Source organism: Bos taurus, chromosome 18 (assembly GCF_002263795.3).
Source record: "Bos taurus isolate L1 Dominette 01449 registration number 42190680 breed Hereford chromosome 18, ARS-UCD2.0, whole genome shotgun sequence".
NCBI classification, from domain to species: Eukaryota; Metazoa; Chordata; class Mammalia; order Artiodactyla; family Bovidae; genus Bos; species Bos taurus.
Window position 1 is genome coordinate 6,487,441 of NC_037345.1, and position 22,999 is coordinate 6,510,439.

General features: G+C 45.2%; 1 protein-coding gene across 2 annotated transcripts in view; it reads right to left on the minus strand.

Moving 5' to 3' along the window:
* MAF (MAF bZIP transcription factor) overlaps positions 1-22,999 on the minus strand; it is a 353,412-nt gene that overhangs the window by 316,093 nt on the left and 14,320 nt on the right. The window contains exon 3 of one of the 2 annotated variants that reach the window (XM_024978632.2): positions 20,911-20,998. The exons of the other annotated variant lie outside the window; for it this stretch is intronic. The gene's annotated coding sequence lies outside the window, so the exon portion shown is untranslated. Of the gene's footprint in view, positions 1-20,910; positions 20,999-22,999 lie in introns of those variants that run through there. 2 annotated transcript variants of the gene reach the window in all.

A 22,999-nucleotide genomic window follows, 5' to 3' on the forward strand; every position in this document is an offset into this window, starting at 1 on the left:
ATTACTATTCACCATAGTTTTGGAAGTTTTAGGCACAGCAATCTGAGCAGAAAAAGAAATAAAAGGAATCCATATTGGAAAAGAAGACGTAAAACTCTCACTGTTTGCAGATGACATGATCCTCTACATAAAAAACCCTAAAGACTCCACCAGAAAATTACTAGAAATAATCAATGACTATAGTAAAGTTGCAGGATATAAAATCAACACCCAGAAATCCCTTGCATTCCTATACACTAATAATGAGAAAACAGAAAGAGAAATTAAGGAAACAATTCCATTCACCATTGCAATGGAAAGAATAAAATACTTAGGAATATATCTACCTAAAGAAACTAAAGACCTATACATAGAAAACTATAAAACACTGGTGAAAGAAATCAAAGAGGACACTAATAGATGGAGAAATATACCATGTTCATGGATTGGAAGAATCAATATAGGGAAAACGAGTATACTACCCAAAGCAATTTATAGATTCAATGCAATCCCTATCAAGCTACCAACGGTATTCTTCACAGAGCTAGAACAAATAATTTCACAATTTGTATGGAAATACAAAAAACCTCGAATAGCCAAAGCTATCTTGAGAAAGAAGAATGGAACTGGAGGAATCAACCTACCTGACTTCAGGCCCTACTACAAAGCCACAGTCATCAAGACAGTATGGTACTGGCACAAAGACAGAAATATAAATCAATGGAACAAAATAGAAAGCCCAGAGATAAATCCACGCACATATGGGCACCTTATCTTTGACAAAGGAGGCAAGGATATACAATGGATTAAAGACAATCTCTTTAACAAGTGGTGCTGGGAAATCTGGTCAACCACTTGTAAAAGAATGAAACTAGACCACTTTCTAACACCATACACAAAAATAAACTCAAAATGGATTAAAGATCTAAATGTAAGACCAGAAACTATAAAATTCCTAGAGGAGAACATAGGCAAAACACTCTCTGACATACATCACAGCAGGCTCCTCTATGACCCACCTCCCAGAATACTGGAAAGAAAAGCAAAAATAAACAAATGGGACCTAATTAAACTTAAAAGCTTCTGCACATCAAAGGAAACTATTAGCAAGGTGAAAAGGCAGCCTTCAGAATGGGAGAAAATAATAGCAAATGAAGCAACTGACAAACAACTAATCTCAAAAATATACAAGCAACTCCTACAGCTCAACTCCAGAAAAATAAATGACCCAATCAAAAAATGGGCCAAAGAACTAAATAGACATTTCTCCAAAGAAGACATACAGATGGCTAACAAACACATGAAAAGATGCTCAACATCCCTCATTATCAGAGAAATGCAAATCAAAACCACAATGAGGTACCATTTCACGCCAGTCAGAATGGCTGCGATCCAAATGTCTACAAGCAATAAATGCTGGAGAGGGTGTGGAGAAAAGGGAACCCTCTTACACTGTTGGTGGGAATGCAAACTAGTATAGCCACTATGGAGAACAGTGTGGAGATTCCTTAAAAAACTGGAAATAGAACTGCCTTATGATCCAGCAATCCCACTGCTGGGCATACACACTGAGGAAACCAGAAGGGAAAGAGACACGTGTACCCCAATGTTCATCGCAGCACTGTTTGTAATAGCCAGAACATGGAAGCAACCTAGATGTCCATCAGCAGATGAATGGATAAGAAAGCTGTGGTACATATACACAATGGAGTACTACTCAGCCATTAAAAAGAATACATTTGAATCAGTTCTAATGAGGTGGATGAAACTGGAACCTATTATACAGAGTGAAGTAAGCCAGAAAGAAAAACACCAATACGGTATACTAACACATATATATGGAATTTAGAAAGATGCTAACAATAACCCTGTGTACAAGACAGCAAAAGAGACACTGATGTATAGAACAGTCTTATGGACTCTGTTGCAGAGGGAGAGGATGGGAAGATTTGGGAGAATGGCATTGAAACATGTATAATATCATGTATGAAATGAGTTGCCAGTCCAGGTTCGATGCACAGTACTGGATGCTTGGGGCTAGTGCACTGGGACGACCCAGAGGGATGGTATGGGGAGGGAGGAGGGACGAGCGTTCAGGATGGGGAACACAGGTATACCTGTGGTGGATTCATTTTGATATTTGGCAAAACTAATACAATTTGTAAAGTTTAAAAATAAAATAAAATTTAAAAAAAAAAAAAAGAAAAGTGGCTGGTGTGGCTGAGAAACTGAATTTTTCATAGTCTCCGGTTTTGCCTACTTTTAAATTTATAAACTAAAGCAATGTAGTTTTCTATGAAGCACATCTTGACTGTTTGGGTCAGACTGTTTCACAGCAAACACTGAATATTTGGCAACTAAACTGAGATCCACATTAAATTTTGGAGACTTGGCACACACTCCTGAAATGATTGTAAAATACCTCATTACTAAATTTTTATATTGATCCTGTGTTGCCATCACACTACTTTGAGGGATCGGGTTTTAAATAATATTAGAATTCAGTTCACCTGTTTCTTTTTACTTTTTTGAAAGGTGGTTGCCACAAAAGGGAATAACTGAAATGTGGCTCATTCTATTTCTATGGGACAGCGATAGTCTGGGTGTCTTAATTAGAAAAATAAATAACTAAAGCCAGCAGAAGAAATACAACACGTGAAATGGGCCTGACATTTCAGCTTGAATGATCTCAAGGGCTGTCCTCTCTGATTTCATACCTCCTCCTGATTCCGGGGCTGTCCCCTCTGGCACTTCTGGTTGGGAAGAAGGAAATCTTTTGCTCCCTATAAAATTTTCACTTTCAAAACTTGTCATCCAGTTTTGTCATCCAGGGTCCTCAGACTAGAATCACTAGTGATCATTTTGGGGCACTGGGAAAAGCAGCCTCATCTATTAGCTTGGGTTTGAAGCTTCTTCTCCATCTAGTTCACAATTGCACGGATTTCAAAGGCAGAAAGGGTGAACCTGAGGGGCGCAGGGAGAATGCATCTCAAGTAGAGCAAGTCGCGCTTTCAGCAGGTCCTGTCCCCATGGCTTCTGCCCCCTCCTCTGGGACTACCACGAGAAGGCTTTCACTGCATAATTACACGTACAGTCCTGCCGGGCAGCCTCTCTCCAGTTTCTTTACATTTTGTTGGAGAGAAGGTGGAAGGAGTCTTTCCTGGTCTTAGGACGCATGCTGGCCTTGCTAGAACGCCCTTTTTCTTGCATGTTACCTAGAACATTACCTTGCATGTTCTGGTTGCAGGGGAGGAGGCAGGAGGGATTTTGGGGAGGGAAGGAGGAATCAGTCCACAGCTGAATAAGGGCCACGGTGTCGCAGGGGAGTCCTGTGAGCCCATAGTGCTGGCGCATTTGAAAATAATACATCTGTGAGTCTGATAACTTCTCTGCTGGAGTGAGATTTCAACTCGTCAGCGTTCTAAGGAACTGGGAGGACTGGGAGGGGGTGGAGGTGCCTGGGCTGATCAGGAAAGGCGGCCAGATGAGAAATCAGGCGCCACGCTGCTGCCCAGCCCAGCAAGCGGAAGCTCGGCCGAGGAGGGGGCCGATGACTTCACAGTGACGGGACCGTGGTAACTTCTTGCCAACCAGACATGAGTGGAGGGTCGATGCCGGCCTGGCACCCCACCTGCACTGCATCCTGGCCACTTAAGCCTCTGAGCATGCCACAGTGAGCTTCCCTCAGCCCAGTTTCCTTAGGAGGGAACCAAGGTCAAAGAGTGATGTGTGTGGTCCTCCTGTGGAGTTAAGGGTGCTGAGAAGCCTGTCGTCCTGCAAGTCCTGGGCCTGGGAATCTCATTAGTAAAGAGTCCGCCCTCAATGAAGAAGATGCAGGTTCGATCTCTGGGCCGGGAAGATGCCCTGGAGGAGGGCATGGCAACCCACTCCAGTATTATTGCCTGGAGAATTCCATGGACAGAGGAGCCTGGCAGGCTACAGGCCATGGGGTGGCAAAGAGTAGGACTGAAGCAATGGAGCACTGTTTTATATATATGCAAACGTATATATTCTGTTCAATTACTGGCAGCTGAGAAATGGACCTATATAAACCACGGCTTTCTGTTTTTTTTTAAATAAATAAATCAAAGGAAATGGCCAATGACATTAACAAGCTAGTTTGTTTCTTTTTCTTGTGCTTCCTGTCCTGGCACAGGTCAAACTGGCTGAGGGTTATCTGAGGTCAGAGCTTTGGGAGGCAAGTGTTGTCCTACCCCCCACAGGTGTGGGGGTGAACCAGCCTCCCAACAGTGGCGGGGGGTTGGGGGGGAGATGAAGAGCAGCCATTGCATTGATGAGGAAAGCAGATTGGCCCCAGAGTCACACAGCTAGCTAGAGAAGACTCTTGAGAGTCCCCTGGACACCAAGGAGGTCACACCAGTCCATCCTAAAGGAAATCAACCCTGAATATTCATTGGAAGGCCTGATGCTGAAGCTGAAGCTCCAATACTTTGGCCACCTGATGCGAAGAACTGACTCACTGAAAAAGACACTGATTCTGGGAAAGATTGAAGGCAGGAGGAGAAGGGGATGACAGAGGATTACATGGTTTGATGGCATCATCAACTCGATGGACATGAGTTGAGCAAACTCCAGGAGACGGTGAAGGACAGGGAGGCCTGGTGTGCTGCTGTCCATGGGGTTGCAAAGAGTCAGACACGACTGAGTGACTGAACAACGACACAGCTAATAGAGGGCAAGGCAAAGCTGGACAGCTGTCTGACTCCATCAGGAGCTCTTCTGGCCTCCCGAACAACCCCAGCTCCTGTCCTACAGAGCTCCCTGCGAGCCAGCAACCTCACTCCCAGGAAAATGAAGCTGAGAATGTGGCCATCCAGCGGGAGACCAGAGAAATTTACAGACAGCACCATTTTACACAGATGGTAAGATCTCACAGCTTTGAAACAAGAGCTTCACGGATGTTGCCTCCCTCCCCACCACCATCTCCATGAAGAGCTTGATATTCAGCATTCCCCAAAAATAAATCCCCTCGACAGGTCAACAGGCATTCCCATGTCTGGGGAGGGGTGAGCAAAGTACCTTCTCACACACGGAAGTGGCATCAGGTAGCTGCCAGCCAGTATCTCTCTGAGCTTTCCACTTCTTTCTCTAAGGCTCTAAAGGTCAATTTTCTCCTGCATGTGAAGAGCTGGAAGTTGAGCTTAATGTAAGAACCTTTATTTTCCAAAGAGGCAGGTTGGCCTTCCTGTATCGACAGACTCCGGAGCTTAGATTTATTACAGAATGGTAATCAGGCAAAAGAATAAATACACTGCATCTTTAATTCATTAATCACCTCGGAAAGCAAAATGAACTACAGTAAAGAAGACAATCTGTTTTCAGTGCTGGAGGTGGAGGGGGGAGGTGGGTGAGGGAGTCGGTTTCTCAATAAAATCCAGTTACTAAAATCCATTTTGTGTGCAGATTAGAGAAAGGACACTTTACCTCTGAGGCTGGGAGCAGGACGCCCTCTGCAAAGGACCGGGGGCCTGTGGATGACCCCTGCTGGACCCCGGTGTCTTCTGCCAGTTCCTGTTGTGACTTACATCAAGAGCCAAAGGCTGGTCAAGAAACCAGGCCTGGGTTCCAATTCCTGCTCCATCTGGAAGAAGTCTCCAAATGGAGGGGGCGGGGACCCTAAGTCACTTACTGCCTTGAGACTGCTCTACCAATGGGATGTGGGTCCCAGAGGTGTTTTGTTTTCCAAACATTTCATGTCACCAAATTCTTATTAAAGGGAGATGTGAGGCCAGCAAAGTTTTGGGGAAGTGAAAACGAAACCTCCATGTTTCTGACTGGCTGCATGCGGCCGGGCACTCTGGAAGCACCATCTGGCACGAGAGGCTGAGATCGGGCCTGGTGTGCTAGGAGGCTGCGCTATTCCTGCTGTTTGCTGTTGCTCCTGAGTTCTTCTGACCTGGAAATAGAAACTAGCTGACTTCTCACCCAGAGAACAGACCTGCAAAGGAGGCGTTCGTTAGCATCTTAGACTCGACAAGGAAAAGAACTGAGGTCTGGGTAAAGATAGAATGGGAAGCCATAATAACAGACCATGTTTACTGACTTCTAGGGACTCTGCATAGATTATCTCTAATCTTCACAACCACCCTTCAGGGCTTTGAAACTATTACTGTGCCCATTTTACAGATGAGAGAACAGGTTCATGGAGGTCAAGTCCTTGAGTCAAGTTTGGGTCATCCAGTGGCTCAGCTGGGAGCTGAAAACTGCTACCATGTATTTGGCACTTGCTGTCTAGTTTGCTTTACCTGCAGGATCTCATTTATTCTTACCAACAGCCTAGAAAAACAAGTATGACTGTCCCTATTTCATGTATGAAGTCAGAAGGGTTTCCCAGCCTCAGTATGACTGACGTTGGGCCTGGATAACGCCGAGCTCTGTCAGCAGCACCCTGCCCTCCACCCAACAGATGCCAGCAGCCCCCTACATCATGACAAGCATAAGGTCGTGTCCCAAGGCTGCCAAATGTGCCTGGGGGAGCCAAAGCAACCCTGCTTTAAATGAATGATGAGGGCATGCAGGGGGGACTACAGAGCTGGGAAGGGGACCCCAGTCTACCTGATCCCTCTACTAGACTGTTGTCCAAATGCTGTGCCAGTTGCCCTACGGCCAAGGTTCTCAAAGGCAGACACGCTGGAGCAACACCTGCTTAGAAATGTGCGTTTCTCAGGCCCAACCCTAGACTGCCTGAATCAGAAATTCCAGGGATGGGGCTACTGGCAATTAGAGTTTTAACAAGTTCTTCAGGCAATCTGGTGCCCACTAAAGTCTGAGACTCAGCACCTTATGGCCATGTATCTTGGCCTTGGCTGTGGCTACACACACCTGGGTGGCTGGGGCAGGGGGTCTTTAATTGATCTGAGTTGGGGGCTTCCCTGGTGGTTCAGATGGTAAAGAATCTGCCTGCAATGCAGGAGACCCACCCCAGGTTCGATCCCTGGGTCAGGAAGATCCCCTGGAGACGGGAATGGCAATTCACTCCTGTATCCTTGCCTGGAGCATTCCATGGACAGACGAGCCTGGTGGGCTACATAGTCCTTGGGTTCACAAGAGTTGGACACAACTGAGCAACTAACACTTTCACTTTTCACTTTGGGGTTTAGGCACCGGGATTTTGACAATGTTCCAGATTATTCTCATGGGAAACTGAGGTTGAGGACCACTGATCTTGAGGAAGCTGCCTGTGGTTCTTGGGGAGCCACCAAAGTCTAAGTGTTAAAATAAAGAGCAGCTGAGGTTGGTCCCCTGACCCATCCACCCAAACTTGGACAAAAGTGGCAAGAACTGGGTAGCGGTTCCCTGTTCTCAGCCTGGAGCCACAGCTCCACAGAGCCCAGCTCCTCTCACTGTTCCCTTTTTGGGTTCCCTCTCTCATCGATTCACCCAAATCTCGAAACGTTTTGAAAGCTATTTAGTTGGACTCTGCACCCGCTCAAGAGGTGAAGGAGGCCACTGAAATTGGCAGGCAAATGCTTTGCGTTAAGTCAGACGTATCTGCAAGGCAACAGAATCATCGCTGCAGGAGGAAATGGAATTCAACTTCCCCTTTAACAACATCTAAGCCTCCTCTGAGGTCTTATCGCCTCCCTCCAGCCACTGCCTGCCTATGGGTGCCCTGCTATTCACCTACCACTCCTCTGCCCTGGGCAAGCCCATCACCTCCACCATCCTCTGCAAAATCCACAGCCACTCCCTCATTAACCTGGCTATATCCTCTCCCATCCTGTCCCGTGGCCTGGAACTGCCTGTCACTTCTTCCTGCACGCCTACAACCTCTCCATCCTTTATGATCCGTATGTGATGCCTCCCGCTCAGGGTGAGCTCCCCTTCGCCGCTGCTTCTGTTACCATCAGAGCAGCAACGTGAGTGATGCATTTGATAGATTCTATCCTGCTCTGCTCAATGTCCTTTTTTTTTCATCTGAGCATCTCAAGCAGTGATGTGCTGCTCAATGTTTAATATCTTTAGCAGAGGGTGGAGGCCAGAGACAGGGGCTAGGTTTCAGCAGCGCTTGTTCTGCAGGTATTCCCACCGTGGCCGATTTCATGCTGCCACCCACGTGAAGTCACTGAATGTGGAATTGAAAGGGACGTGTATAACTGGCCCCTGGGAGACCCGACCAACGACAGTCAATCCAGCAAACGTCCACTGGGAGTAGGCTGTGCCCAATGCCCTGTGCGACACGCTGAGTGTAAGGGGTACAAGGCAAGGGTCCTGGATCTGAGTTGAGTGTGGAGCATAAAGGGGAAAAGGTGCCTTTCAGAGGGACCTGTCACAGGCAGAGGAAATGGTACAAGGAAAATAAAAAGGAGGAAGCGGTCAACTGTGGCCAACTAGACCACGGGATCGCCTTGAATCCCGGGAAGTGGGATGCTTAATGTTTCTGAGCCAAAGGAGACACATTTATCACTGGTCACTTTTGCTGCTGCCTGAGAGGTGGCACCACACTCAGCAGCTGCCGTGACTTGTTGATTTAACCCATGTAAGAGGAGATGGTTCTCTTGTGATCACCTGGAAGGGAAGAGACTTTCCCAAAGTCACAAAGCTGGAAGGGTCTGACGCCATTGTCTGCAACACCCTGACAAACCCCTGAGCTGAGCGTTTCCAGCGAAGGAACTCGGTCCTTTGTTGTATCAAAGACTGCTGAGTTGGCATTCCCTTAGAGAAGGACTTCCAATAGGTATTCAAACTGGATTGCAGACACCTAGGAGCCCTACGGGGTAGAGAGAGAAGGGCGCAGAACTAGGGGGACCGGAGTCACCCCCCACAAGCCACTCCTCTTTTACCCAGTGATCCCGCATAACCATTCATCTTACAAACACTTCCTCTGCTGAAACAAAACAAAACGAGTTTGAGAACCTCTGGTTTGTGCCAAATCCTGAAATGTATGGAGGTGGTAGCTGAAGCCTGGATGCTTCTAGTGGGCAATTCTCCTACCCCCTATATATATATATATATATTTTTTTTTTTTTTTTTAATTTGTTACAGCCAGCATATCAAGGGGATAAAATAACTTTGGGGACATTCTCAGAAATTGCACCCAAGTCCGAGTACCTTTCCTGAAAAAGAAGAACTCTTAAGACAAAATGTCAATTGCACCAGGAAGCCCGCTCCTGGACGGGTGAGCTGGGATCTCCCTCCTGTCCTCGCCTGGGTTTCTGCAGGATTTCCCGGCTCAGCATAGGAAACTTGCCTCAACACCCAGATTCAGGTTCACCTTGGAAACGCCTGTCCCCTTGTTGGAAATGCTTTTCAACCACACTGGACAAAATCTATTTCACAATTTCTCTGCAGGCAGCTTGGCCTCTGCAACAAGTTCAAAGAAGTAGGGCTGCAAAATCTACCTCTTCTCTCACCACCCGGCACCCAACTCTCTCTTCGTCTTCCTCTTCCTAAGAGGAGACTGCAGTGACATTGCTGTATTTTAACATATCAGTCCCCAGTTAAAAACTGAAAGAAGAAATATGGTTTTCTGTCAATGGCTTAAGAGGACTGTACCTCTAAACTGCCACTAAAACTCCCTTAGTCTCCCCGCCCCCCCCCGCCCCCCGCCGACATTTGTAGCATTTTGGAGCAATCTGCTGGAGTCAAAGAAAGCAGTGAAATTTCCACAACCGACTTCAAAGCCCCTGAATCCTGTATCCATGGAGGGGAGCCTGGTAGCCAAACCAGAGGGGACCTTTATCAAAGAGGCGGGTGTAGGAACTTACCAGGCATTTCTGCCCTGCTTCTGTGATTGATGTTAATGACAGACACGTGAGCAAATTCCCCACACAGTTCTCCAAAAAACGCCCCTCCCTCTCTTCTCAGGAACACTTTGGGCTGTGGCAGTGCAGATGATACAGAAAAGGGCTGGAATGGAGGGCCCACTGCCAGTGCTCCATTAACCCCTTAACACACAGGAGCCTTTCATCCCTTGGGGAGTGTGGAGTGAGAGGGACTCATGAAGACGAGGAAGGGCTACACCTGGACGGTCTTACTTTTGTAAAAATGAGCGCTGGGCAGAAGTGGCTTCAGGAAAAGGAAACACATCAACTGCCAGCCAGCCTAGTTAATTTCTGTCTTGTGCTTTTCTGTCTTCTGATTCCATGCCCTCTTTGGCCTGGCCTTGCAATTTCGTCTCCATGGGACCCCTGTTTACCCATCTTGGTCCACCACATCCAGGACAACCCTTCCTCCCCAACTCACACAGAGACACACACAGTTCATTCCAGCCATGGCCACACTGCTGTACTGAACTAAGATCTGGTCTGTGATACTAAATATTATAAAAATTACCCCCCGCCAAGATGTCCAGGGTCTTTCTTGGTGGTTCAGTCTGTAAAGAATCTACCTGCACTGCAGAAGACAGGGGTTTGATCCCTGGGATGGGATGATCCCCTGAAGCAGGAAATGGCAACCCACTCCAGTATGCTTGCCTAGTAAATCCCATGGACAGAGGACCCTGGTGGGCCACAGTCCATAGCGTTGCAAGAATTGGACATGATTTAGCAACTAAACCACCACCACCACCACCAAGATATTGCCCTATTTACAGGCTCACAATACTGTGTAAGATTGCCCACTGCCCCACATTCCAGTCCAAAGGGATTCTTATTCTTTGGTGATGAGAGAGATGAACAAAGTTTCCTAAGATTATTGGTCATTTGTATTTATTTTTTCTAAAAGCTGCCATTTGCCTATCAGGCGGTTTACCCACTTTCTTTTGAATTTACTAGAGCTCTTCACATTAGGGAAACTGGGTCTGTGACCGTCTTGTGGGTTATGATTTTCCCCATTTTGTTGTTTGTCCTTTGATTTTGTTCATGGTGATTTTCCTATGTGTTGGTTTTAAATGCTTATGTAGTCAAATGTATCAATCTGGGTTTTGCGCCAGGCTAAGGAAGATCTTCCCTATCCTAAGTTAAAAAACAAAACAAAACACCAGTTTCTCTTTGCTGCAATTGTAGCTTTTGCCTTATGGTGTTCACAAAATCACCAACCTCCACCTTTTCACAAATTCCATAGTTTTGGGAAAGGTTTTATCAAACAGGACCAGCATTTATTGTTTTTAACTATCTACATTCAATAAATCTTGAGAGCAAGAACTATGCCCTTACCCGTTCCTGAATCCTTCAACACCAAATAGCAGGTACAAAATGCAGTGTTCGTTGATTTAAATCTTAAAATAAAGCATAACAACTTTGACGCCTAACCAGTCGGAGCAAAAAGGTCTATTTTCCAATAGCTCTCCAAAAGAGGACATTAAGAAATAGGGCTGAAGCAGACTATATTTAACAAGCTGCCCGGGAAAGGAAACTCAGCCCACGAAACTGTCAAGGAAATGTCAGGATATGGGTCTGTGGAAAAGCCAGGAGAGGATTAAGAGAACAACCTCTCATTTTGGCAGATCGCTAAGATGTCGCCTTCATCGTGTAAGGAACTTTTCCTAGGCTCTTGTTCTCTGTTTGTTTGGGCACCTGATTCAGGTCCACCCTGCCACTTTCCCAGGAGGATTTGAGACAGAGATGCGGTGTGCTGCGCGCTGGGACAGAGCTGGGCTGGACACAAAAATAAATGAGGCATGAACTCCAGGCCCATGGAGTTGAGAGCCCAAGAGAAGACGAGAAATTTACAAGGTAATTGTCTGACAAGGTAGACGGAAGAGTGCCCCTGGAGCGGGCCGTTTTTTGCGCGGTTTAATGCTGTGCTTTAGGGGAGAATCAATGTGCCTGATGGCGCGTGATCACACATCTTGGTTAATTCCAGCCAGCAGCATCGTCCTCGGTTCTATGTCTTCTACCACCTTCCCCAACCGCCTGCTAACTAAGTGCCTGCTGGTAATGATGACCAATAATACAAACGTCTCATCAGTAACTGCAGAAGTGTGTGCCAATAATTCAGACGGCATCTGTCTTTGGAACCTGACAACTAAATATACTCTCTTCTTTTCCATGCAGAATTTGTGAAAAACACCATCACACGTTTGAAATGAGCTACTGTGCCAGCTCAAAACCCTCAGGATCTCTCTCGGTTTATGCTCTGGATCCCTGACCAACTGGTGCTTTAGCTGATTGTGTAGACTCGCAGAAGGCCTCTGATCTGAACTCAACTGACCCGTTTCCCAAAAGACAGGAATTAAGCACAGCAGGGCACATGAGGGCAATGTGGCCTGCCCAGGTCACAAGGCTGTTTGTTTAGTGGCTGGGGCAGGTGTAAAATCGAGGCTTCTGGACATCAACTTGGGTTTCCTTTCCCCGTGTGCCTTATCTGACTGCCCTGGCCCTTATTTAAAAAGAAAGAAAAGAAAAACAGAGTTGATGTTAATAGAGGGCTGGGAAGGCCAGAGGAAGCAGAAAAGACACAAAGCAATTGTTCCTCTCTTTTAATTTTAAACTGGACCTTCAAAACGCTGACTTGTAAGAAATACAATAAAACAAGGGAAATTCACCAGCGGCTTCTTCACTTTCTGGGTCTCCATAACTAACTGTGTCCCTGGACACTTCTACCAGGAGTTCTCAATCCTGATTCTGCATTAGAATCACTGGGAATTAATTAAAAAAAAAAATACTGATGCCTGAGCCCCACCAGCCCCTGGAGGTTCTGGTTTAACTGGTCTGGTGCAAGGCATCAACATTTTCTAAAGCCCCATAGGTGCATCCAAGGTTGAAACCTAGTCTCTAGGTTCAGAGACCTATTCATGCCCTAATTCTACTCATTCCTATCTCTCTAAATGATGCACAGGACTCTTGGGTATCCATACTGGGACACGCCCATCTCCCAATCCCTGCAGAATCCCATTCTCAGAAAATGTGATTAGGCGAGCAGCTGGACATAAAGACCCACCCCTAGACAGTGCTGATTGGACAAAAGCTAGACACCTCACCAGGGGGAACCAATCAGCTATCTCTTCTGGGAACAGGCCAGCAGAGGGGCTGACCACCTCTGCCCTGGGATGTTTAGGGCAGAGAGTGGGAATCAGGAGTACTCCAAAGCAAGAAAGTATGCCTGCCTTCTGCAGGGAGAATGAAGCAGGTGTGCAGAGAAAAGGGAGGGAAGAGGGACAGAGAGAATGAGACTTCTTCCATCCTGTGTTTCATGCCCTTAATATACACCTGTATCCTTACAATAAAGGAACACAAACCTAAAGGCAGAGTTTTTTATGTCTGAGAGTCTAAGAAACTAATGGGCTCCTTCCAGGACCTCAAAGTCCCTTAGAAGGCTCATCCAACCACAAAGGGCCAGGTCGCATTCGACAGTGATCCTGGGATTTTTAACCAGAGCAGAGGATCCCATGCTGGTATCCTGATAGCCCACAGGGAGCCCGTGAAGGCAGTTATGGCACCCATGAGCCACTGCTATCACTGGAAAGACCTATAGGATAACCCGTGTGGTAAGGTTTTCCTTGCTTTTGATTGCATATACATCAATGGAATTATACCACTTCTCCTGCTGATCAGAAGCCCGAGAGCTTTCACAGAGGGCTCTGATTAATAAAACAAACACACAGAATTACAAATGAATCCTTGAGAACATGGGCTTCATAGGAGGAAGTTAGTAAAGAGGTCCTTCGGTACTAAATAAAATAATGAAGTCAAGACTTCTTTATCTAGCCAACCATTTTTCAAAACCACCCTAGTGTTATTTCCACGAGATGGCTGATTAGAAACCAGGCTCCATGTTCATATAAATTCGGAAGATGCTGTGTATCATCCATGTTGGCCCTTCGCTATGGAGGATCACGATACGTATGAGCACTTAAAGGCCCTGAGATGGACGGAAGCAAAATTAAATTTTTAATTTGGTCTTACCCATAATTTCTGTAAACGTTTGCCCACAGAACTTCCCAAGCACACCTTCAAAAAAATACTTTAGGAGTGGTGGTATTTTTTTAGGGGGAGGGCAGATAAATGACTGTTCTAGATTCTTCTCCATTCTCCAGTGGTGGCAGCACTTATTTTAAAGCAGAGGGAAGGTGTCCAGTATCATAATCACAAAGTTCTTCGAAAACAAATCAGACCTTGCACGGCGTCAAGGTCAAAGTTTTGCTCCATAGAACACTGATGGGGGCCAAGTACGGCAGGATGTTTACTCTGCCAGGTGCTTACATACATTATCATATTTAATCCTCTGCAGAAGCCTTTGAGGGGGCATCCCTATTTTACAGATGCAGAAGTTGTGTATCCTTTTTCACGTGACTGTAGTCACAGATTTTGCTGACGACTTTTTATTAAATGGGGCTTTCAATGGCGTGATTTAACGCTGATTTATCTTCACTATCCAGCAATTTCCTGAGTGTCAATTGTGTACCTGACACTTTGCACATTACAGGGCATTAAGGAAACGTACCATCTATTATTTTTTAAATGCTCTTGAAATGACAATCTTTATCTTTGAGTAGGAAAAGGCTGCTCTGTGACCTACCACCATCAAAACCACAGGATCATTCGTTTTTTGGAGCTAGAGGGGTCCTTAGGGTCAAGATCATGTGAAGTGCTAGCCCCATCTTCTAGATCCTTCTCAGATTATAACGCATTTTCTTCTAGGCATCACTCAACCCCAGTCAGAAGAGGATGGCTAAGGAGGAGAGGGCAAATGAGCCTACATTACCCGTGCTAAGGTTAAACACTGAGCTGTTTTACTAGGAAAGAGAGAATAAGGTGGGTGAGGAGACGTGGCATGGTGTTCAGCTAGAAATCCCTGCATGCTTGTGGTGTGAGGTCAAATCGTATCTGAATTGCTCCTAGGCCTGAGTTTCTACATCTCTATAAAGCGGATTAAAGTAACCCTCCCTCTGGCTGCTCTGAGGATCAGCAATGGCACAGGTCCTGGCTACCAGAGACACTCAATCAATGTGAAGCTCTGGATGACCATCAAAGGACAGATCACTGAGAGGATGATGGATGGAGGGGCACCATGGTCTCCAACTCCACGAAGTTTTCTCTAATGCCTGACCAACAGGTGACCACCCCAAAGGGACCAGAGGAAATGGTGACTATCAGCTCTAAAGTCACTGTTTTAAAATCTGACTCTCATGGTTTCTATATCTGCAGAGTTAGAGGGAAAAAATAAAAGTCATCAGCTTGAAACCTAGTTCATTTCTGAAATCCCTGAGACGTGGGATTGGAAAACAAGCCCTGTATGCATTTGGTAAGATACACGCATGTTTCAGCAACCAATATGGAAGTCTACTGCCCCTTCTTCTACATTGTTCCCTTCCTTTTGGCGATCCCCCCAAAAGCTGAACTCCAGATAACCTCTAACGCAGCCTCCCCAACGTCCTGGTTACATGAGCTGGCATTCTGGGTTCAAGTGTATGTCTCTGGTACTTTTGTAAAACTATTTTCCAGTTTCAGAAAATAAGACCCTGCTAATGAGCAAATCACAAGCAGAAGATCTGCTTTGAAAAACCAGTATTTCAATTAATGAGATGATCTGGCACTGATTTAAAATGATTACCTGTGTTGCCAATACGCATAGATGTCCTTCTTTCATTAAACATACTGTACCTCTGTTATGCGTTGTGTTCTTTGTGTTTGAAATTTACAGAATATGTTCTTTTATTATTGTATTTTATTTTACTGGAACATTTTAGGGTTTGTTTATTTGGGTTTGTGCCAGGGAACCTCCCATTTGCCCCAGTAACTGACCCACACCAACCTTTTCTCTGTAGTCATGAACCCCAAGTCTCAAGGCCTTGGATGCTGATAGCTCTATTGACATCTCTGATCAATTTCATCTCCATTTTCATACACTGTATTATTTTTCAAATGTAAAGATTTTATTGTGTAGTGTCCTGTTTCTAGGTAGACTTCTATACCCCTTTTCATTTTTCATAGTAACAGTTTAATACTTAAGAGTTGGGAAGACATACAAGAAAGTCTATAATGAGAAAACTTCAGGACACCCCCATATAAATAATTCTCATCTTCAATGCGACAAATACGAAACAGGGTTTCATGCACAAAGCCTTCCAAAAAACTACACTTTTCAGATTCAAACCCGATAGTCCTGAGAAATAAAGGGCTAACTTTTGCTTGATATTAATCACAAATTACTTTTTCCTTTAAAAAATTAATTAAAAACATGAGATGGAATAAATATTTCAGGCAACCAGCAGCAAAATGGGAAAATACCATGTGTTTGGAGTTTTAGTGCCCTCTGAGTACCGAAATTTATTTGCAGCAAGCAGAAAATAGACAGCAAGCATAAAAATACAGCACAGTCCCCCTAGTAAAATTATTTATCAAGCTAACAAGGGAGGGACCCTTCTAGTAACAACAAGCCAACAAGGAAAAGACATGGCTTTATATTTTACCTTTGGGTTAGCAACCCAGTAAAAATGCCAACTGACAAGCACTTCACATAAACATTTTCTTTCTAAATGAGCTTCCTTGTTAGAAGAAAGGAAAAAAAAAATATGTCTTTTTAGCTAAGGCACAGTATAGCTTACAGAGAACTCAAGCATATATACACTAACTCTTTAGGGCCAAAATAATATAACTGAAAGAAGAAGTTAATGTGAATGACAAACGGACTTAACAAAACAAATTTAAAGTTCATTGAAGAAAATGTGCTTATATTCTTATCGCGGTATCCTCATAAGGATATCGACAGACATCCACAGTTTTGTAAGATGATTTTTCCGGGCCATCTTGACAGTCTCCAAGAAAAGCATACATACATATATACTCATATATAAGATATATATGTACTGACATTGCCTCTACTGTACAAGTCTCATTGCTATATTTTTTTCCAAATATTTATTTTATGAGCAAAACCCCAAAGTCAGACTTCACAGTTTAACAATACCAAACTTTGATTATAAATTACAGATCACTTTACTGCAGCTTGCAATGGCCAAACCGAAAAAGGGAGAAAAGAGAAGAAGAAAAAAGTAGGGTGGGGGATCCTCGAGTTGAAACCAGACAGTGACCTGATCCCAAATAAATTTTAAAGAAATAGTAAAAAGATGCATTCTCAGAATAACTGTGCCCTCAATAGCTTGGAAAGTAACACCTGATGGATTTACAATGAAATCACACACTTAAAACCCATCTTCCCTAAAGTGACACATCTGGTCATTAACCATGGCTTTTTTCCCCCCCTAATTGTATCAGGAGACGATGCAGAATGTGAAGAACACTGTAAAACGTTGAGTATAGACAGACAGAAACGTCTTGGTGGATCAGAATTCCTCCTCCCACACCTCCCGCCACCGCACCCCCATCAGATCAGATCAGATCAGTCGCTCAGTCGTGTCCGACTCTTTGCGACCCCAAGAACTGCAGCACGCCAGGCCTCCCTGTCCATCACCAACTCCCGGAGTTCACTCAGACTCACATCCATCGAGTCAGTGATGCCATCCAGCCATCTCATCCTCTGTCGTCCCCTTCTCCTCCTGCCCCCAATCCCTCCCAGCATCAGAATCTTTTCCAATGAGTCAACCCCCATCAGTGCCTTTAAAAATACAAATTTCTCAGCAACAGGGATGGAAAAGTTTTCGTTCCTAATACGATCTGGCTCGAATAAAGTAGTATGAAAATTTAAAAAATAAAACGAAATCCTTCCTTACTTTTTTTTTTTTTTCCTGTGGGGAGCCGGTGACCGTCACAGTGCTTGCCGCTGCTGAAAGCTCCAAGTTCTGGAGCACTAGGGAACCCCTTGCTCTGGAGCAGGAACCCGATTTCGAGGCCCAAACGCTGCAACTCAAGACCTCTCAGCAGAGTTTAGGAGTGGAGCTGGTTCTCCGCCCACACACGTGTAGGGCGGGTTTACCGCACGTACGGGTCACGTGCCATTTGGTTACACCAACCTTGGGGCGTTTTCCACCGGGCTGGTCAGGTAGGGGAAACAAATTGGAGCGCCAACAGAGGTAACATCTTAATTAACCAGGGTCCCCATGGAGACCAGAGTGTTTCAAACGCATCCCATTTTTTACCAAGAATTTTATCCCCAACAACTCAGCTGGGGAAGACTCTGAAAGCAGCGCATTTTGGGTCCACGGGCTTCACTGGACCAGCAGAGCGCTGAGCACGTGGGAAACACGTGGGAAGGCCTTGCCTCCTGGGAAAGAAAGTGATGCCCCGGGGCCTTGCTTGCGCAGGTGTGATGGATCTCCAGCCGTTGCTGGGAGGTCTCCTCCCGGGCAGCCCAGCAGCCCCGAGGCTTCCAGAAAGCCTGTCCCGTCCCAAACCACTGCTCCTTCCCTGGAAGGGAGAGCTCTGGTCCAGATCTCCAAACAAGCACGTGCGCTTTCCTTCTACGACGCAGTGGTGAGGAACTGCTTCGCTTTGAGACTTTAAACGGAGAAAAAGAGAAGGAGAAAAAAAGGGGGCAGGGAAAGTCTGGGGAAAATGAATAACGCAATAGTCTTTGGGCATCAGGACAGAACCGCCAGTAGGCACTACCCACTGAAGCGAAGGAACGAGACAGCGCTTCTCAACTGCGGTCCAGAAGATCAAAATCGGTGAAAGGGATTTCTGCTCCCTCTTGGCGACCCTCACCGCTGGGCGGAGAGCGAGGCCAGGCCTGCGTGCCCAGCAGAGTCCCCTGGCCTTCTGAAAAGCAGTGCAGCATTTCCAGCACTGTCAGGCGTATCTATGCACCCCAAGATGCTTTGAAAGGACTTTGAAGTGGGGGAGTTGGGGGGGGCGGGGTGAAATAAGGAAGAAAAAATGTAAAAGGAAACAGGAAATTCTATTCCCTATTTCTTCAAGTCAGCCCAGTAAGAGACCCCGACTGTCAGCTTCCCCCCTGCCATTTCTTGTGCATCAGGAATGAACCTCATTTTAAAATATAAACAAGCCAGAGGCACACCATGGGGGGAGGCCCCTTTAATTAACCACCATCGGTTAAAAAAAAAAAAAAAAAAGGTCTCCACTTGGATTAAGTTTGGGGTAGGGGTTCAACCCTGGTGTCAGAATCCCTTTAAATAATTGCTAACACTCTCCCCACCTCCCGCCCCAATGACTGAGGACTCTGCTTGGCTGCTGGCAGGAGCCAGAGAAGAAGAAAAGAAACTTTGTCTGTAGCACCCAATTTAAAGGAGGCAGTGACCTCAGGGTCAATTTCAGATCAATCCGATTCTCACCTCCACTGCCTACCTGCTAGCAAATGAAGTTACTGTGCTTTTCTATAGACTGAAAGGGCTAAAAGGAAATTGTCATTTGCTGCAAGTGATGACCCCCTGTTAGAGGATGGATGCTTGCTGAAAGGAACATGGAAAACACCTCCCTTCCTCTTTTTTGTCAGTCTCACCTCACCAGTGATTAAGGTGTAAGATGCACCCCTGGCTTGATAATTAGGTGTTAATATCTTCCAGCAGCTTATACTGGAGGTCAGGGCTGTGTTGTCTCCAGTGACAATAACTGTAATTCCCACAGCTGGTCTGACTTGCCCACTCAACACCTGACACTCCTTCTCCCTCCCCTCCCCAGTATTAATTCCCATCTGAAATTATATAAATGCTAATGGATTTATTACGTTTCCCGTAGATGCTGGAAAGAGAGGCACTCTGAATTCTGCCACTGCTTTACTCTTGTCCCAGCATTTTCCAAATACTGCAAAAAAGAAAAAAAAAAAAAAGGAAAAAATAAAAGCAAAACCAACCCTTCTGCATAGCTCATTTATTGCTGATAATTTCATTAGGTGCCAGGAAAAGCAAAAAAATGCAGACACTAAACAACAGCTTTACAGTGATTTTTGGATCGAGGAAATGAAAGACTCAGCAAGCTGGAGGCGAAGAGAGTTTCAACATTGGCATCTGTGAACGGCAGCAATAAATCTGAGATTCTGGCAGGTGACTGAATGTGTGCTTTTAGAAGGAAAGCTCTTGACAGAAGCATCGTTTTGTTTTAAATAACGATTGCTATACTCCTGTGCAAAAACCCTTCTCCCTCCCACCATGCCTGCCCCCACCAAATGCATAATGTCTCTTTCTTTAAGATAGCCCCTTCAATAGCATCCTAAGGACCACTGAAAATAATGGGACTTCATTAAGCTGGTTGCCCTGTACTTGCTCTGCCATAATTGATCGATTAAACCTGCTCACAAGTGGGGCCAGTGTCCGCAGAAGGACGTTAGGCAGCCTTGTGTGGGAAGGAGGGTGGGAGGGTGGCTATCTAAACAAACAACAACAATTTGATAAGGTAAGCCCCGGTACTAAACAGTTTAAACAGAATTATTTTCCCTTCCTTTCTCAGTGCCAGCACACACAGTGATGTCATTTGCTGAAGACACACTCCTGGAATCTCTGAGGGGTTGGTCCACTCTCCAGATCTGCATGCCAGACTGCACCCTACTCTTTGCTGTCCTCCGCAGCGGGGCACTTACTCTGAAAGTGGAGTCCTGAGAGGCCCTGAGGGGTCTGCAGTGAAGCCAGAGTCCAGGCCAGCCACTGTTCTCATGCAGGCTTTTCAAACACAGGCGCTGAGAAGTGAAAACTTAGGTTCTGTGTTTTTCATACAGCCTTTGCCTGAGAACACCTGATTTACCATTTCTCTTAAAAGATGTTGATGGACTCTGCGAGGGAAATAACGGTTACAGCATCTGTAATTCTATGTCTGAATTAAACAGCCGTGCTCAGGAACCCACATGGACACTGGGCATCAGGCATCCATGCTTGCATTTTATTTCTGGGTGATCACGGGCAGCGATGTGGGAGGACATGTTATACAAAATAGAAACGAGATTCCGGAGTCTTTTACTGTGTTTTTGTTTATATCCCAGCTGATAACAGAGTAAAGCCTCCCTTATGTTGGTTTGAATTCACATTGGTACAGTCAGGATAAAACATTTTCCACCCAGCTAACTGTAAGATTAGGAAGAAAGAAAAACTGATGGGTACTTAGAACCTGGGGCAGAGCTGTTTGTACGAATTCCATCAGGAATCTCCCACGAGTGACGGGAAAGCTACAAACAGGCCTCTCCCCTGTGTGTGTCCCACCTGCCCTGCCCCAGGGCAGCTCTGTTAAGGCTCGGATGCATCCGGGTGGGTCTGAGAGAATATCAGGAACATCTGTAAGGGTAGAGCAGACACATCAGCTGGCTCAGGTCCACCACCACCTCCTGAAATTAGCGTTTCAGCACACAAGACGAAAGAGCGTGTATTAAAGGCCTGTCTGCTTTCAGTTTTGGTGCAAGCTATGAGTAGCTGTTAATCTCCTTTTGACAATTCACCCTAAGAGACAGCCTCCGAGGTGAATTCCAAAGCCACCCTTGGCCTTAGGGTCACGCAACACCATCACCTGTTTCCATGGCAATGATGCTAACGTGACACCTGACCCGGGGTGCTACCATGGAAAACACTGACATCAGACAGCACTGTGGGAGCACTGATGTCTTGGCGGATTAGAAGTCCTTCCTTAGAAGGCACGACCTCGACAAATCACGCACTTGGGCAGACTTGCGTGTGTTAAGCTGAAGCATGCACTAGTGGGAAATGTGCAGATCAAGAGATGCTATAGAAATGGAGCATTTCATCTGTTGGTGACAGCCCTTAGGATCGCTATTTTGTAATAGTACCAAGAACCATAATATAATCTAGACTATGTTTATGAGAATAAATAAAAGGTAATTAAATGCCTCCCCAAATGGCTTCTAATCTAATTCTCAGACTTTCGTCTAGAAAATGGCCAGAAATAAGCCATGAAGTTGTACTTAATAGAAATCAACAGGAGAGTAGAAAACTACAGTTGCCCATTTCTGGCTTCCGGGACTGAAATCTCTTAACCAAAGTGACTTTCTAAACATAAACTAACTCTCCCAAGAGTATCACATATTAAACTTTTCATATATCCACTTATAATATCTAATATCACAGAATAACTTTGAGGAATTGTTCTCCTACCCAATGTCCCCATCTGGCCAAATGCCTTTCTCGTCCTGGTTCTCACCTGTCAATCATGTGCACAGCTGAAATTTGATTTCTCTCCCACCAGTAACCTTATATGAAGTATTACCGGGGCGGGGGGGGGGGGTCAAGACCCGTGTGAACCTTGCCTTAAAAGTTCATTAACTCTTTGCTCAAAATGGATGGTTTCAGTGTAACAAAACCTGCCCGGTGGGTCTTGATCATCCTATTTAATAGATAGCTTTCAAACTTCAATTATAAAGACAGGGAGAGAGGAAAGGGATAAAGTTTTGATACAGCATGCATACACGAGAACACACAAATTAATCCCAATGGTATACACTGAGTTAAAAATCTACATATGAGAACTATTAAAGAAAATGTTAATTTTGTTTAAGGCTAGGAAAGAAATCATGTTAAACAGTCACAGTCCAGTTACTCAAAGACTTTCCCAATAACAGTATGTAAAAGTAAGTAATCAGATACCATGTTTGAAGACTGGGGGGAAAATGTGGGTCTGTTTTCTGACATTCTCAATTCACTGGATTCTTAAAGTGTCTCCTTGGCAAAGAGTAGCAATTTGACAGTGTGACTTAAACCAAAAACTGTATTTCATGCAAATTTCTCAGCAAGCAAATTTCATTAAAAAAAAAATCAAACTTCATTCCATTAGCCAATAAGAGGTAACAGGAATACATAAAATGATAATGCTAAATACTTATTGGTGTAAGAGTGTTGGTCTGGTTCTCCAAACGAGTAGGATTCATAATTAAATTCACCCTGGGAACCTTGTAATTGCAAACCCATTTAAATAGCTTAATTTCAATTTTTTTTTTTTGTCAATAAAAATCAGATTTCTGACCCCCATATCCTCCTTCAGCCTAGTGGGGAGTGGCTCCAAACTCACATTTGGACACAGAGGAGGGACACAGTGTGTTTTGAAATTACACTAACTTTTCCAAATGTGAGCATGCAGTGAGTTATAGGAGACGGTAAATTTGGAATGGTTATGTGAAGCCGGCCAATGGCCACAGATTCTAACGGCACAGATTGGCCCAGATTGTCTGACATTCGGGCAGAGAGACTGAGCAGCTCTTTGGGAGTCGAGAGACTCATGCTGGTTCAGGCTGAAGGTCTGAGATCCGCTCAGACTGGCTGAGAGCTCTG